General features: G+C 37.9%; 1 protein-coding gene across 2 annotated transcripts in view; it reads right to left on the minus strand.

The window, feature by feature from the left end:
- PCSK5 (proprotein convertase subtilisin/kexin type 5) overlaps positions 1-14,959 on the minus strand; it is a 157,876-nt gene that overhangs the window by 112,803 nt on the left and 30,114 nt on the right. The window lies entirely within an intron of this gene.

The following is a 14,959-nucleotide window of genomic DNA, read 5'->3' on the forward strand; positions in this document are numbered from 1 at the left end:
GTTCCAGTTCATCCCAAAAGGTGTTGGATGGGTTTAAGGCCAGGGCTAGCCAAGTTCTCCCACACCAAACTCATCCAAGAAGGTCTTTATGGATCTTGCTTTGTGCACTGGAGCGCAGTCATGCTGGAATAGAAAAGTACCTTCCCCAAACTGTTCCCACAAAGTTGGAAGCATAGCATTGTCCAAAATGCTTTGGTATGCCCCCTTCAACATACCAAGAGATTTTTGGCAATGCTATGCTTCCAACTTTGTGGGGACAGTTTGGGGAAGGTACTTTTCAACTGACTATTCTTGACTGAGGTTCTATGCAGTTGCAAAGCAAATTGTATATTCACTAATAAACAAGTTATTTTAAGAGTAAAATTAAATGTGGTCAAATATAGATTCAAAAAAAATCTGAGCTTCCTATTAACCAAGCAGGGGAAATAGTCTGCCCCCTTTCCCTAGACTATGTGTGGAGGGAGGAAATTAATTAACCCCCATCTTCCCCATCCCATAAATTAACTTAATCTATAGGAGGCAGGCAGCTCAATACTTAGTCTATTTATAAAAATACCAACTTTATTCCTCTAGAGGCAAAGTCTATGGATGGCCGTCGTACCATGTAACATCAATCTATAATGATTTTCCCTTTAAAGCCAAGTACAGAGTGTTTTTGGTTTCCTAAACACTAACAGTCATACTAGTATGTCATATCCCTTATACATTGCCATAATACAGAATACAATATTTAGTAAGTATTAAAATGCAATTTGTGCATAATGCTCAAAGTATTGCATATAATTAAAAGGTTTATTATTTCAGGATACTATGAGTGATTTATTCTTCAGCAGACACCAATCTTAAACTAGCTACTACCATGTACCATAATTCTAGGATAATTCTAGGGTTAATTAACAGCATCTTATTATTAAATCTAATCTACATATCCTCAAATGAGCATCATGTTCTTCCTGGACTGTGACTGGCAAGTACAAAGCAGCAAGCGCTAACTAATCCTTGATAAAATCAGAGGTTTGATTTTTTTGTAACAATTGTGCTTGTTTTTCCTTAATTATTTGAAATAAATTATCGTAATTGGACACACTTAGTTACATGTAAAAGATAAAAGCATGTTACAATAAAAACATCAATTTCCTGTTTATTTAATAATGGAAGGGCCATTATTCTAAAGCCCCACTTAGAAGAAGAAGGTTGAGATAACGTAACACATGATAGCATAGTTCAAATGTCACATATTAATAAACTGTACATGTGTACAATGTCAGGGATATGTCAAACACACTTCTTTAGCATCACAATGGAGCTGCTGTACTATGTATAAGTGTGCAGCTTATATCCTTAACGCTTTTTTTCACGCAGGATCTCAAGAGGACCATACCGAATTCTATTATATAATATACATTGTGTTATGTTATGTGTTGTTTTGTTATAGGTGATCATTTTATTTTAAGATTAGTATTAATACTAAGTATGTATAAGTATAAGTATGATTAGGGCTGAAACAACTAATCGATAAAATCGATAATAATCGATAATGAAAATCGTTGTCAACTATTTTCATTATCGATTAATCGAATCGATTTTTATCGATTATAAAAATTATAATCTGACCTCAAACAGAGATCGGATTATAACACTAGAATCCAGATCCCCCGCAACGCTGCAGGGGACGTGGATTCCCCTCACTGTCGGCCGGTCTCTCACTTCCGTCTCTCTCCCCCTCCCATACACCCCTCTGACTCCTCCCCCCTCCCATACATCACTCTGCCTCTCTACCCGGCTCCGTTACTGACTTCATAGAAGCCTCAGCGTAAGTGAAGGGCAGTAACGGAGGCTGTCTGTGCGCATCGTTTAGACCCCCACCGTCTGACAGAGGATCATCCTCTCTGTCAGCCGGTGGGGGTCTGCATCGCACAGACAGCCTCCGTTACTCACCTTCACTTACGCTGAGGCTTCTATGAAGCTGCAGTGAAAGTTCCTGTCAGTAACGGAGCCGGGTAGAGAGGCAGAGCGGTGTATGGGAGGGGGGAGGAGGCAAAGTGATGTATGGGAGGGGGAAGGAGCCAAAGTGATGTATGGGAGACGGAGGAGGCAGAGTGGTGTATGGGAGGGGAAGGAGCCAGAGTGGAGTATGGGAGGGGGCAAAGTGGTATATGGGAGGGGGAGGAGGCAAAGTGATGTATGGGAGGCGGAGGAGGCAGAGTGGTGTATGGGAGGGGAAGGAGCCAGAGTGGAGTATGGGAGGGGGCAAAGTGGTATATGGGAGGGGGAGGAGGCAAAGTGATGTATGGGAGGGGGAGGAGGCAGAGTGGAGTATGGGAGGGGGAGGAGCCAAAGTGATGTATGGGAGGGGGAGGAGCCAGAGTGGTGTATGGGTGAGTTACAGTGGTGTATGGGGGTATTATGAATTTCAGGGCATATAGGGGGTATAAGGCATATCGATATTAGGCATATCAGGGGGGCATAAAACATATCTGGGGGTAAAAGGTATATCAGGGGGCTCAGTGGCATGTAGGGGGTATAAGGCATATCGATATTAGGCATAACAGGGGGGCATAAAACATATCTGGGGGTAAAAGGTATATCAGGGGGCTCAGTTGCATATCACTGGCATATAAGAGGTATAAGGCATATATGGGGGCAGAGTGGCAAGCTGGGGTTCAGATGTGCATAACCGGGGGCAGTTTGGTAAATAAAAAAAATTTAAACAAGGCTTTTTTCTCATAGTTTTTATTAAATATGAAAAATAGTTAACATATGAATTAATATTTACTAATAACTTTGTATTAAAACCTAGTTTGAGAAACACTGTGTTTGGGTTCTTGTAGCTTTTATTATTATGTCAGTAAAATAAGAAGGTGAATAGCGAGAGGCCATTGCAATAAAGAGATGAAAGTGTAAATTGTACGTTTTTTATTACATTATTTTAAATTGAAAAAAAATTTAATTTTTTTATCCGATTAATCGATTAATCGAAAAAATAATCGGCCAACTAATCGATTATTAAAATAATCGTTAGTTGCAGCCCTAAGTATGATTAATAATAATCAATATAAAACAGGGTGTGCATTAATTCTACCCTAAGACACCCCTGAGTTAAATAGCTGGCACCACTTAACTCAGGGCAATGTCATAGTCGAGGCCTAGTAATAGAGTGCTTCAAAATAGCTGGATAAAAATAACAATGTAACAATGATCAATGCACACTATCCAGTCCTGTACAATGACTATATGCCAAAAGGGAAGTTTGTAAAAGGAGCACAGTAAGGATGTGGTCAAGATGCAAATGCTGCCTACAGCCCTTGTTACTCTAGACACCCTGGAGGCTGTACATGGGACTGCAAGTAAACACACACAAATCTGCTTTATATCAGAGAAGCCCAAGGGAAACTGTCCTTTCCCGTAAAGAAGACTTGAGTGTACTTTATTTGTGAACGTTAATAAGGAACTGGTTTTCTATTATTATGATTATTACATTAGTATACTTACATTTTACAGAATACCACCCATATTCAGTAACACTATTAATAATAACAATAACATAAACAAACATAAGACATGCTGGTGAAACAAGGAGAAGATGGCCCTACACTAGCAAGCTTGGAGTCTATAAAAATGTTGAAGGGATTGAGACACAAGGAAAACGCAATGAGCCAGTTCACCCAACTTTGGGTTGTCACTGAATGTTCCATGGCACATTGTTCCATTGAAGTAGTGTTTTCTGTGATGCCCTAAGCCAAAATCTTGACATTCTTCAAGAGCACGCTTGCAACACATAAAACCATGTCTCAGCTAAGAGCAATGGCTCAGGTGACATTATTAGATAACATTTCGTTTGTAAGAACAATAAAACAAATTAAGAATATTAAAACAGACAGTTTCGCGGCCAGACATACAGTATACATATAAATACTTATGACAAACCTCAATAAAAAAAAAAGTTTCTATTAAAGTATATTTTTTATGAGTGTTTACCAGAACTGTACAAAAAAAAGTTACTGCTACAATAAATACATTAAAGTGTATATCTATTCAAGGTCTGGTATATTAATCTGTTAGTAGTGGATAATAGAGAGGTGTTACACAATGACTTCTGCCAGAACTAAAAAAGGAAACTTTTCTTTGAATGGGCCCATTGCTGCTTAACAAACTGCTTAATTCTTTCAAACTCTCCAATGCATGAGCTATTTGACCATACTCAAGACACATTTCTCCTTTTATCCAAACAGGTCACTGTTGTTTTGTTTCTTTGCTTCCAGGTCATGGAGACACATAAAGACATACGTGACCTTTAAATGTTGGGAGTATTTTTTACTGGAGGAGCCAATGGCTTGATCTCGGTTGGAAAAGTCCTAAATGAGATCCAGCAATAGGAAGCTCTTTAGGGAATTCCAGAATCTGCCATGTTAAAATGTAGCAAGACTTCAAAAAGCCCAACAAACAGGGTGTGGAGACTCTTAACATACACAGGACTATTCATCAGTGAATAGCGAGAGAATTGTTCAGAGTGGTGGAAAAAGAAAAAGTGAAAGGTTCACATAAAGCACCGGGACAAAGTGCTGCTTTGAGATGTTCAAATAAAGCCTATAATATCCTAATTTACTAATAAAAGCTTCCAGGGTAAAAAAAAATCCCTGCTTTCAAAAGCCTATTAGGAAATAACAGACAAGACATTGTTTGGTCCTACTTTATGTTATTTACGGACCACCGCTAGATCAACTTAGCCTTTCTTACAGTCTGGATTTAAATCTCAGTATACTTTAAAGCAGACACATTAACAATGTCACTATGTTAAGCGCTCCTTGTACTGGTCATATAAACACTCTATTAAGCAAGTGTGATGGAAATGTAACGATAATATAGTAACAAGGCATGATAAGCCTCATTAACGTGTAGTGTTTAGAACTAAACAATAATAAAAAGCAAGTAAAAGTAAAAAAGTTCACTTCTTGTCAGCTACCAAAGGGCAGGATTCCCATCTTGGCACATACTTAAATTAGGGGTCTCAGCAGTATTTTTCTTATTATTTCTGTGTTTACTGGAATCATTTTAGATCCCTTGAGATCTTAAAAATATGTTCAGAAAGAACTTCAGGGAAACAGGCAAAATGCAAACAACACTACACAGGTTTTGGCACATACCAAGAAAATGAAAGACCTATAGCAAGCGAACCAGTGTGGTGACCCTTCTGGGTATAAGAAGGGTGACCACGTGGTCTTTTTAGGAGGGGGGCAAGACTGTCTAATGTGGAATCTCAGGCAGGCTTATGTGTCTTGGCCCCCATAAGTTTACCAGGGACATGCATCCCTATATTTCCTCTCCTCTCATAATCTAAGTACTTTTTCCTACTTTTCATTATGTTTCGCCTTCTTGTTCACACAAGGGTGGCCCTTGTTTGCCCTGGTCAATGTTTGTGCATTGGGTAAATACACCCTATATGTCCAACACATGGCACATATGATACTTTATAGAAACTTTCTACATATTTTGTACCCCAGCAAGATAGCTTTTCCATAAAATTAATTTTGGCTTCCCTAACAGTACAAGTACCGTGGACCAACACCAGTTTTCCAATATATGCCAGGAGCTGGCATTAACAATCACATAGACATGAATAGCTTATATAGGGTTAAACCAGGTTGACAACCTGATTCCCTTTAAAGACAGCCCAGTTTCTATCAGGAATAACATAATGAATTTCATTTAAAGTATATAAACTTATTTTCCTACAACTAAGCAAGAGATGTATGCGTACTCCTTGGTACACATGGAAAAATGGTGAGAAAGCTGGAAACCAAAGCCTACATAATGTTAAGTGAACTGTATGACCTGGTAGCAGTAGTCGCAGAAAATTACTTTTGTACTGTAAAAACGTTATTTCTTTCAAAGAGCTCATCATATTTCAAAATAAGTGTGTCAAAGAAAGAGAACATTTTATTTTCTTGGTTAAGAACTGGTAATGTTTAGATCACATTTACTACTTTTTTACTCAATCGTATCAAAGAGTTATGAATATAAGTGTTGTATCTCTACAACCTGGCAACGATACAGTATTTGAGACTACCATTTATTCTATGCCAAGAAAGACATTGAGTCATCTGTCCTACAACAAGGTAAACAGCCCCTTTCGTTTTCTTTTTTTTCCTGGAGGTTGAAACTGTAGTGCTGGGGACTGGGAAGTACCAGTATATACATACATTAAATAGTCATCTTTAAAAGTAGTACATATATATTATTGGGATGATTCTCCATGCAGATTTCAACAAGTCATTAACGCAGCAATTGCATCGTTAAAAAAATGAACATTTACTGTTTTGTACTTCAAACTGCTATCCATGGATACTGAGGATTTAACTACTAAGTTTATTAGATGTAAATGTTTTACTGTCTGGAATCAATGTGTATTTGGACCAACTTTGTCCTTCTACTTATTCCTGAAATCACACAACATATATTAATTTATCTCTTTAGTTATCGTCCCTCTTTTAAACTGGGCAGCAAAAAATGTGGTCTCCACAAGTACTACAGATGTCATCAATCTAAAAACTGTCCCGACTGGCCTCTGTGCTCCCTGTATAGCTTCTGTGTGGATATTTCTGCGTGATATCGTTTATGATGACCACTATCTATCATGGTGGGGGTGAACCACAGCCATGCACCAGTGTTGGTTTGGGTGCATGTGTGCAGTTGAATATCATGACCTCCTATGAGGCTGCATTACGAATGCCCAGCTTTGACCATTTTAAGGAATCAGGATGCTCAATTAAGAAAGAATAGAGAAAACATGTAAAGAGGACTTGGTAGGGAAAATGGAAAATATACATCAAGGCCAACTAGGGCAATTCCTGGGGCAAGTGGCAAAATCCCCACAGAAACAAACAGAATACATCAGATGAATCTTGAAATGTGGCAAAAGTGCACCTGAACTTCATACCTCCAGGCATTTCACATAGACAACGAGGTATGCTTTTTAGGAATTATTAGCTAGGGGCAATGTTGTACTGAGATTTTTCTTTTTCATATTGATAAGATATTTAAATCAGAGAAAAGCATTTACAAAAAGATCAATATGTTTGTTAACCCAGTTTACATTCTGAACATATTTCTGCAGTTTCTATAAACAATAACGAGGCTTTTAGAGCTATAGAACACTAGGACAGACACATATCCAGCAAACATTCAGAACATCAGGGAGAAGACAGGGGCAGAAGGATTTGGGTCCTAATGTCGGACCTCCTAAATGAAGACACTTGGTATTTTTCCAGGTTTGCTTTGCTAAATGTAGTTTGGTTTGTTACAGTACAATACCTGCTTAGATGCATAATTATTATAAAAACCATTCTAACTAGGTGAAATCTACAAGATGGAATGTATTCACAGATTATTCACAGAAACATTTATATTCAGCAGCAGTTACTTATTTTCCTGCAAGTGCCTGTACAGTGATCCGATGCAACAGGGGTTAAACTGTCTGTTTTACAGGCAGGTTTCTGTGCATTAAAGATCAATGTGTAGAAGGAGTTCAAATAAGCTTTTAGCTCCTGTTCTTTTGTTTCACCACATCCTGCTGGGTCAGGGAGTATTCCCATAGATGAAAGTTCTGAGCGTCTACTGAATGGAGAGGGAGGTTCAGACAGCAAGCTGTTGTGTGATGCCTAGATGTAATCAGACGTGTATGTGTACACACAAACAGACCCCTATCTGCATAAAAAGCCCATTCATACTGAGAGACAGGCTGATTTAAAGGAAAATGCTTTTTCTTGCGTTCATTTTCCTCCTTAATACATTTTTTCCTTGATCAACTCTTTTACCTATTCCACTTGTAGACGGTATGTAATACAATTTGACTGGCGAATTCTATTTTGCTGTCATATTAGTGCAATTTACAATTGAAATACAATTTTTCAAACACTACTTTTATGGATTCCATTATATAGGCCCTATAATTGTGGTTCTGTTAATGGTTTTCAGGACTTTCATGCATATGATAGTTGTGTGGTCCTTTTAAATGTTCATGGTGTTCTTCTTGCAAATACATGGGGGTTTCCGCAGAATCCTCCCATATTCGTTTGTCCCTTTCACCACCCCATCTATTTTGTGTGGAGAATGTGTGTTCGGGAGACACACAACTCCATGCATGTAATATACTTAATTCTAATTAGCTCCAGTGCTGGTTCAGAGAATGCTGTGGGTGGGGGTTTGTCTGTAAAAGAAATCAATAGGACAGCTTTTCAATCACTGATTGGCTGCTTCAAGAATCCAACCCGTGGCAAGAACCATAGGACCATGAAGGAGGAGGGCAGCTACAGAGCTGCCATGTCTACATCAGGTAAGTACTTTATTTTTTTATTTTTGTTTGTTGTCTTGTAGAATGTGTATTAAGGTACATTGATATGCATTCTTCCTCAATAAGGCTGTCAGGGACAGTAATAATTTGAAGCCCAAAAAGTCAGCAATGATCTTAGAGAACAAAATATTGCTGCCCATCAATCTGGGAAGGATTATAAAGCCATTTCATTTCAAACATTTTAAAGTCCATCATTCACAGTGAGAAAGATTATTCAAAAGTGGACAACCATTCAAGACAGTTGTCAATATTTTCATGAGTGGACGTCCCAGCAAATTCTTCCCAACATCAGCGCCACACCACTGCACAAACACCTCATACCACCTGTCAAGCATGGACCAGGGAACCTTGCAGTCATTGAGTCAACCATGAAGTCCCCTGTATTCCAAAGTATTCTGGAGTCAAATATGAGGCCATCTGCCCAACAGCTAAAGCTTGGACGAAATCGGGTCATGCAACAGGATAATGATACCAAGCACACCAGCAAATCTACATCACAGAATGTCAAAAAAAGAAAAGAACCAAGGTGTTGCAATGCCCCAGTCAAAGTCCAGACCTCACCCCAATTGAAATGCTGTGGTGGGATCTTAAGAGAGCTTTGCATAAACAAATGCCTTCCACCCTCAATGAACTGAATCATCTTTGTAAAGAAGAGTAGGCCAAAATTCCCCCGCCATATGCGATAGACTGATAAACTCATACTGAAAACGATTACTTCAAGTTATTGCTACTACACATGGTTATACAGACTATTTAATCATAATGTGTATTTAATCTTTTCACACATGGCTTCTGCATTTTGGCTTTATTTTTGTTGAATAAATGATGACACTGTGTAATACGTTATGTGTTATTGTTCATCTGAGGTTGTATTCACCTAATTTTTAGACCCGCTAAGGAACAGATGATTGTTATTATGCCCTAATACGTAAAGTCATAGAATTCAAAGAGGGCATACTTTATTTTTCATGTGAATATATATATATAAATATAAGAAATGAGAAGAGCCCACCAATTATTAGTTTGGAAGAACTGTTGTATTTTAAATTGGTATGTCAGTGGTAAATCATGTCTCTTGATAAAAGTCCCTAAGCAGAATTGGTGTACCACTGATATATCATTTTAAAATATGGCTATTTTTTTTTTTTAAAACGCTTGTTGTGCTTTTCAACATTCTTGCATATATGTCGGCTGGATGGTGCACCCAGTTGTAGTACACTTGTAAGTTGCATAATTTATATGTACCGTACATCTCAATATAATGATTCTTCAAAATATTCCGGTTATTTTATAAACTTCCACTTTAAAACGTGCCTTGGCAATGAATTTCCAACTGTAAACCTTGATAACACTAACTCATACATCAAAAAGGCACCTTCTGACAAATTAAAATAAACACCAGGAACTTCTGTTTAATTAAGACAGCGTGTTTAGAAAACTTTATATTTAACGTTAATTACTGTTGTGGCTTTTTTTTTCTACTGTATCTTCAGTGGAGCCAGAACACACAGTGTTTTGTGGAAAGCCGACTAAAACCCCATTCATGTGCGGTCCTGGCACCAGCGAGCATTTTTAATGTGGAATGACGTTCTACAAGGAAAATAATCCTAATACTACACTCAAGTGAAAACACAACATCGCTGTGGTATCTGTCAAAAATCGTCTGAATAGTTGGTTATTGATAATGGGAGTTTATTATATTGGATCGAGATTAATATGCAGGGGACAGGTATTATTGGGACTGCCAATCCCACTATTTGAAGCCAAGCAGTACATATCAGCGATTGCATTTACAATAAATGACACAGTATGCATTAATTATAAGGATGGCCTACAAATTAGCCAAAATCTCTCATAATTTTTGCAGCTAAGTTATAACCTGTGGAAAAGTGCCCTGCAAAATTGATTTTACTTTATTTTAGAGAAGGGTGAATGTGCATAGTATGTGTTATTGGACTCATTATTGAATGCCTAGACTACAAAAGCAGTTGCTTATATATTTAATTCCTGGGGTTCTTGCCACCGAGCTCCGTCGGACGATGTGTATGGATCGCTTCAGGGCACTGCTGAATTTTGCCACTGGCACTGTCATTCACTTGTCTGGCTCTTACATCTTGACATGAGTCAAATCCTAACATAAAATGGCTACTGCTATTTCTTTTGTGCTGGGTGCAAGATGGAAAAGTAGGTCAAGTTCAGGGGACAAGTGGTTTCTATAAACCAGGAGCAGCCTTCCCTTAACTCAAATGCCCACTGCACTGCCTTGCATAGTCTGGTGTGGTACATTCTCTTCTATGTTCAAAAACTACATCTAATATTTATATAACATTAACGAAAAAGCAATATTTTCCTCTTGGTCCATCAGGATTTTAATTAATTCACATTTGTACATGAGGAATTTGGACCACAAAATACCTGGCAGGTAGCCAAGTAAACTACTTGGGACGTTATGCATGATCATGGGATGGACAGTCTGTAATTCTAGTTTTTGGGGACCTATGTCACCGCAATATTTATATCTAAAGTAGTCATTGTGGGACCTTCTTCAATAAACAGTAGAGTCTGGAAAGGTCTAACTTTAATTCTTTCACAAACGTGTAGTGAAGATGGTGAGATGAAAAGAGTCATATGGTTTTTACAAACTCTTGGTTTGGTGGACAAACTTCTCTATCGCCTTGCCAGGGAAAGTAGATGCAGGCTAGACAAATTATCTGCAAATGCAATTCTGATACATTCTTCATCAAGGTCCTTCATTTTACTTACTGAGAATCAAGAGGGCTATAATTAAACAACTACAGTTAAAAACGGTGTCACTGGATCGTTTTCAGTAAGGTCTAGGAAGATGACTGGCCAAGTTGCTTTAAATATTTATTGTTAAATCAGAAAATATCTAGGTATCTAGGTATAGTTCTCCTTCTCTATTTCCTTGTTTGTTTACCTAAAAGGCATAGACTACAATGCATCTTATCACATTTACAAACCTAGGAGCTTTTACTGCTATAAAGAGTCACATTTTGACTTCATGCAAAACTGATTATTATTATTATTTATATAGCGCCATCATATTCCATAGCACTGTACAATGCAGACATCCCAACCTGAAAAAAATATTTTCAGGCAGGTGGCTTCACCAGCCACTAAGACCCCCACCCACGCTGCCGCCACCAAACATGTATGATAGCGTGCATCCTGATAGGTTTCTCTTCTGCTATCTAACCCATCAGTTTAAAGGCCACCTACCGAGATAGCGCAGAGGCACACCTGAGCACAGATTTTTTTTTGCGTGAGCGTGAGAGAGAGTTCAATGGTCAGAACTGAACTTGTGCGCGCTCTGTTTCTGGGATGTCTGTTACAGTTTGCAGACGTCAGGAAGTGGCTATTAAAATGGAGGAGACTCCCGGAACTTGGGGAGTGGGGATGTCTGACAATGGGTAGACAGGGCATAACAAGTAGGATATAACATAACAATTGGACTTACAGAAACAACAGGTTTCTCTAGAGATAATAATATATTTGTTTGATACTGCCTTAACGTTATTTCTGATTTTCTAAGAATAATAAAATACTATATAACAAAAATATGTAATAGTAAGAATCATAATAATAATCACTTATTATTAACATACATATAGTAACTAATGTTCATTTCCATACACTCTGTGTCTAAAAAAGAAATATGTCAAACAAGCAATAATTACAAACAGAATGTATTTAGTGTTCTTAACTTAATTTCAGAAACACAAACCATTTTTTAATACATATTCTTCAAAATATGTTTTAAAAATTTCCCACAAAAAGAAAAAAATAATGATTTTTAACTGTTCTTAATTTGTTTTCACTTCAAAAATAGCTAAGGGCAATAATTGTACTGACCAAAATCAAAATCCCCGGGGGGACTTATAATTCTTTTATCTAACCCTAGTATGAAAAACCCAGCATCATGAGGTTCTCGAACCTCATTTACATGAAAATGAATTTTTCTGATCATGAAAAAAGGAATGAGGAAGCATAATTTCACTTATATAATGAACAATGAAGAAAAAATAATATTTCAATCTACAAGCGTGGTAATTCTACAGAATTCTACGGAATGCAGTATGTTCCCATCATTGCCTTAAAAGTGGAATTATGTTTCATAAGGCATGAACAGAAATACCATCCAATGCAACTAACCAATAAAAGCACGTTTTCATTATTTTAAACCAATAAGTACCTAAAAAAATTGTCAAGTATTTTGTTACTTTATGTACTTTATGTATGTAGTTAGCCCTTTTTATTGGTATTTTTATTGTAGTTAAGATGAGACCCCACTAAATCTTTTTTGCTTAGGGTATCTTTTTTTGCTTAGGCTACATTTTTTGCTTAGCATATAAAAAGGGTGGAAAGACATGTATGTATGTTGGTGCAACAGTGTCTCGCTTCTCCCACTGATTGAATTAAACAAGTTTATTAAGGTTCATACGATCATAACTGGGAACTCTCAGTGAGTCATATGGCTTTTACATCAACCTCAGGCTCTAGGAGCGAATGGGAACTTTCTCAAAGTTACACAATCTTGAGCTGACTCTTTCATATTCTACTCTAGTTTAATGATATCTGAGCATCCCATTTATTGCTTGTATATAGCGGGAAAGCAAAGCTGAACACAGGTGACTTATTTTCCAATATTTTCTTTGGTTGCCATGATTAGCAAGTCTATACAACAGAATCTTTGTGATGCATTACAAAAGGTTTAATATTTGAAGAGTCGGCTCATATAGAAAGTTTGAAGTTGCATGCATGTGGGGGGGGAGGGGACTTGCCAGCACACTACTTGTAAGCTCAATGCAGATCTACCAACATTTCCACTGTCCCATGCCCATACCTGGAAACGCTCCGGGTTTGACCCAGAGAACTCCAGGTGAAGCACCGTTTCTCCGGTTCAAGCAACCGAATCCTCCAAGTCGTGGGAGCGGGGTCCTGACACGCCCCGCTCCCCACCCATTTCCCCTTTAACTGTGGGTGTTTCCGGCGATGTCAGCAGGAACGTCCACTGACATCAGCAGGAATGCCCCTAAAGTCATCGGGACCGCCCACTGGCCGCGTCCCGCAAGAGAAGGCTCTGGGTAGCCGGAGCTCAAAAGTTTTCACGGATGCCCATGTCGGTACATAAATGCAGCCATGATGCTGTCACACTCAACACCTTTGGGAAGAAAATGTTTGCCTCTGTTGAACTGTAGCACTAAGGAGGTACATCACTAAAAATCCTCTTTGTTAAAAATAAAAGAATGAGACAGAATGAAGAAGGAACATCCTTTGGGTGAAAAGACAATTATTGATGTTTGCCAGCTAACCTGTCAGATTTCTTCAGATATTCTTTTTAATAACACTAACATGAATTCTTTTAAATATGGTGTGATAATATTAAAATTGGGAAACAAACTACCTCTAGCATAGCAACAGCACCACGATTATTATGAAATGCTGGCAACACTTTCATGTTAGTTGATCAAAAAGTAAAGTTGAAAACAAGAAAGGTATATTTGCATTTTTGATTGAACAATAATCTCCCCATCAAATTAGTAGGAAACCTGAACACAGGTAAATTATAAGCAAGTTTCTGGTACAACACAATTATACTGTATATTTAATCAATGTCTACCACAATTGTGTGGCTGGTCCCCCTCAAATATTAGCACTTTCATCCTGTGTAATATATCCCTACCTCCTTCTAGATCATAAGCTTGTTAGAGCTCTCATATTTTCCCCTACCTGTTCTGCTTACCCAACTGTAAAGTACTGTGGAATAAGATGGTGCTATATACATAAATTAATAATAATAATAATAAACTGTTATGTTATATGCATGATCATATCCAATAACAGACTGGCAATATTCATTGACTATAACAAAGCCAGACCACAGAGATGTGCAAGACTGAAATGTAGGGCACCCTATCTTGCCCCAAGTTGCATGCAGTTAACCATGTCCACGGTTTGAACATTATTTGTTTATTTTTATTACATCTTAATTTATTCAAATGACTTTCCTTTTGGCAAAAGCTACTTCTTTTACGTACAGAACGGAGCGTGACAGGGCATAAAGCCATCCACTCTCCCTTGTTGTACATAGATGGCTAAAATAAAATGCATTATAATCTTTGCACATGCTCATTCATATTTACTTACAACCTTTACTCTACCGCAGATGTGTTACTGAAGACAAAAGGGATTTAGATAACTTTGGTTAAATGAATCCAAGTTGAGCGCAAATGCAGCTAGGGAGGCGAATGCCCAGCAGTAGTTTTACTTGCCCTCAATGGGCCAAAAGTTGCCAACCTTCCTCTGTATTGAAGCAAATTAAGAATGGACAGAGGAGGAAAAAGTCTTCTCCAAGTTTTCATTTATTATAGCTGCAGCAAAACAGCAGTGGGTTAAGGAATCATCCAATATTTGTCTGTGCTTCGTCAGATGGATGAAGCACCTTTAAAAGTTGGGTCTAATCAATTTTCAAACCTCCTTGTGAAAGAACTACCTACCGTATTCAGCCTCACACAGACTTTATCACCTTTGAGAAACCTATCATTGAAACAATATGAAATCTTTGAAAGGTTGACAAGAAGGCCATTC

This window comes from Sceloporus occidentalis, unplaced genomic scaffold (assembly GCF_023333645.1).
Source record: "Sceloporus occidentalis isolate IW3139 unplaced genomic scaffold, rSceOcc1.0.p SCAF_24, whole genome shotgun sequence".
NCBI classification, from domain to species: Eukaryota; Metazoa; Chordata; class Lepidosauria; order Squamata; family Phrynosomatidae; genus Sceloporus; species Sceloporus occidentalis.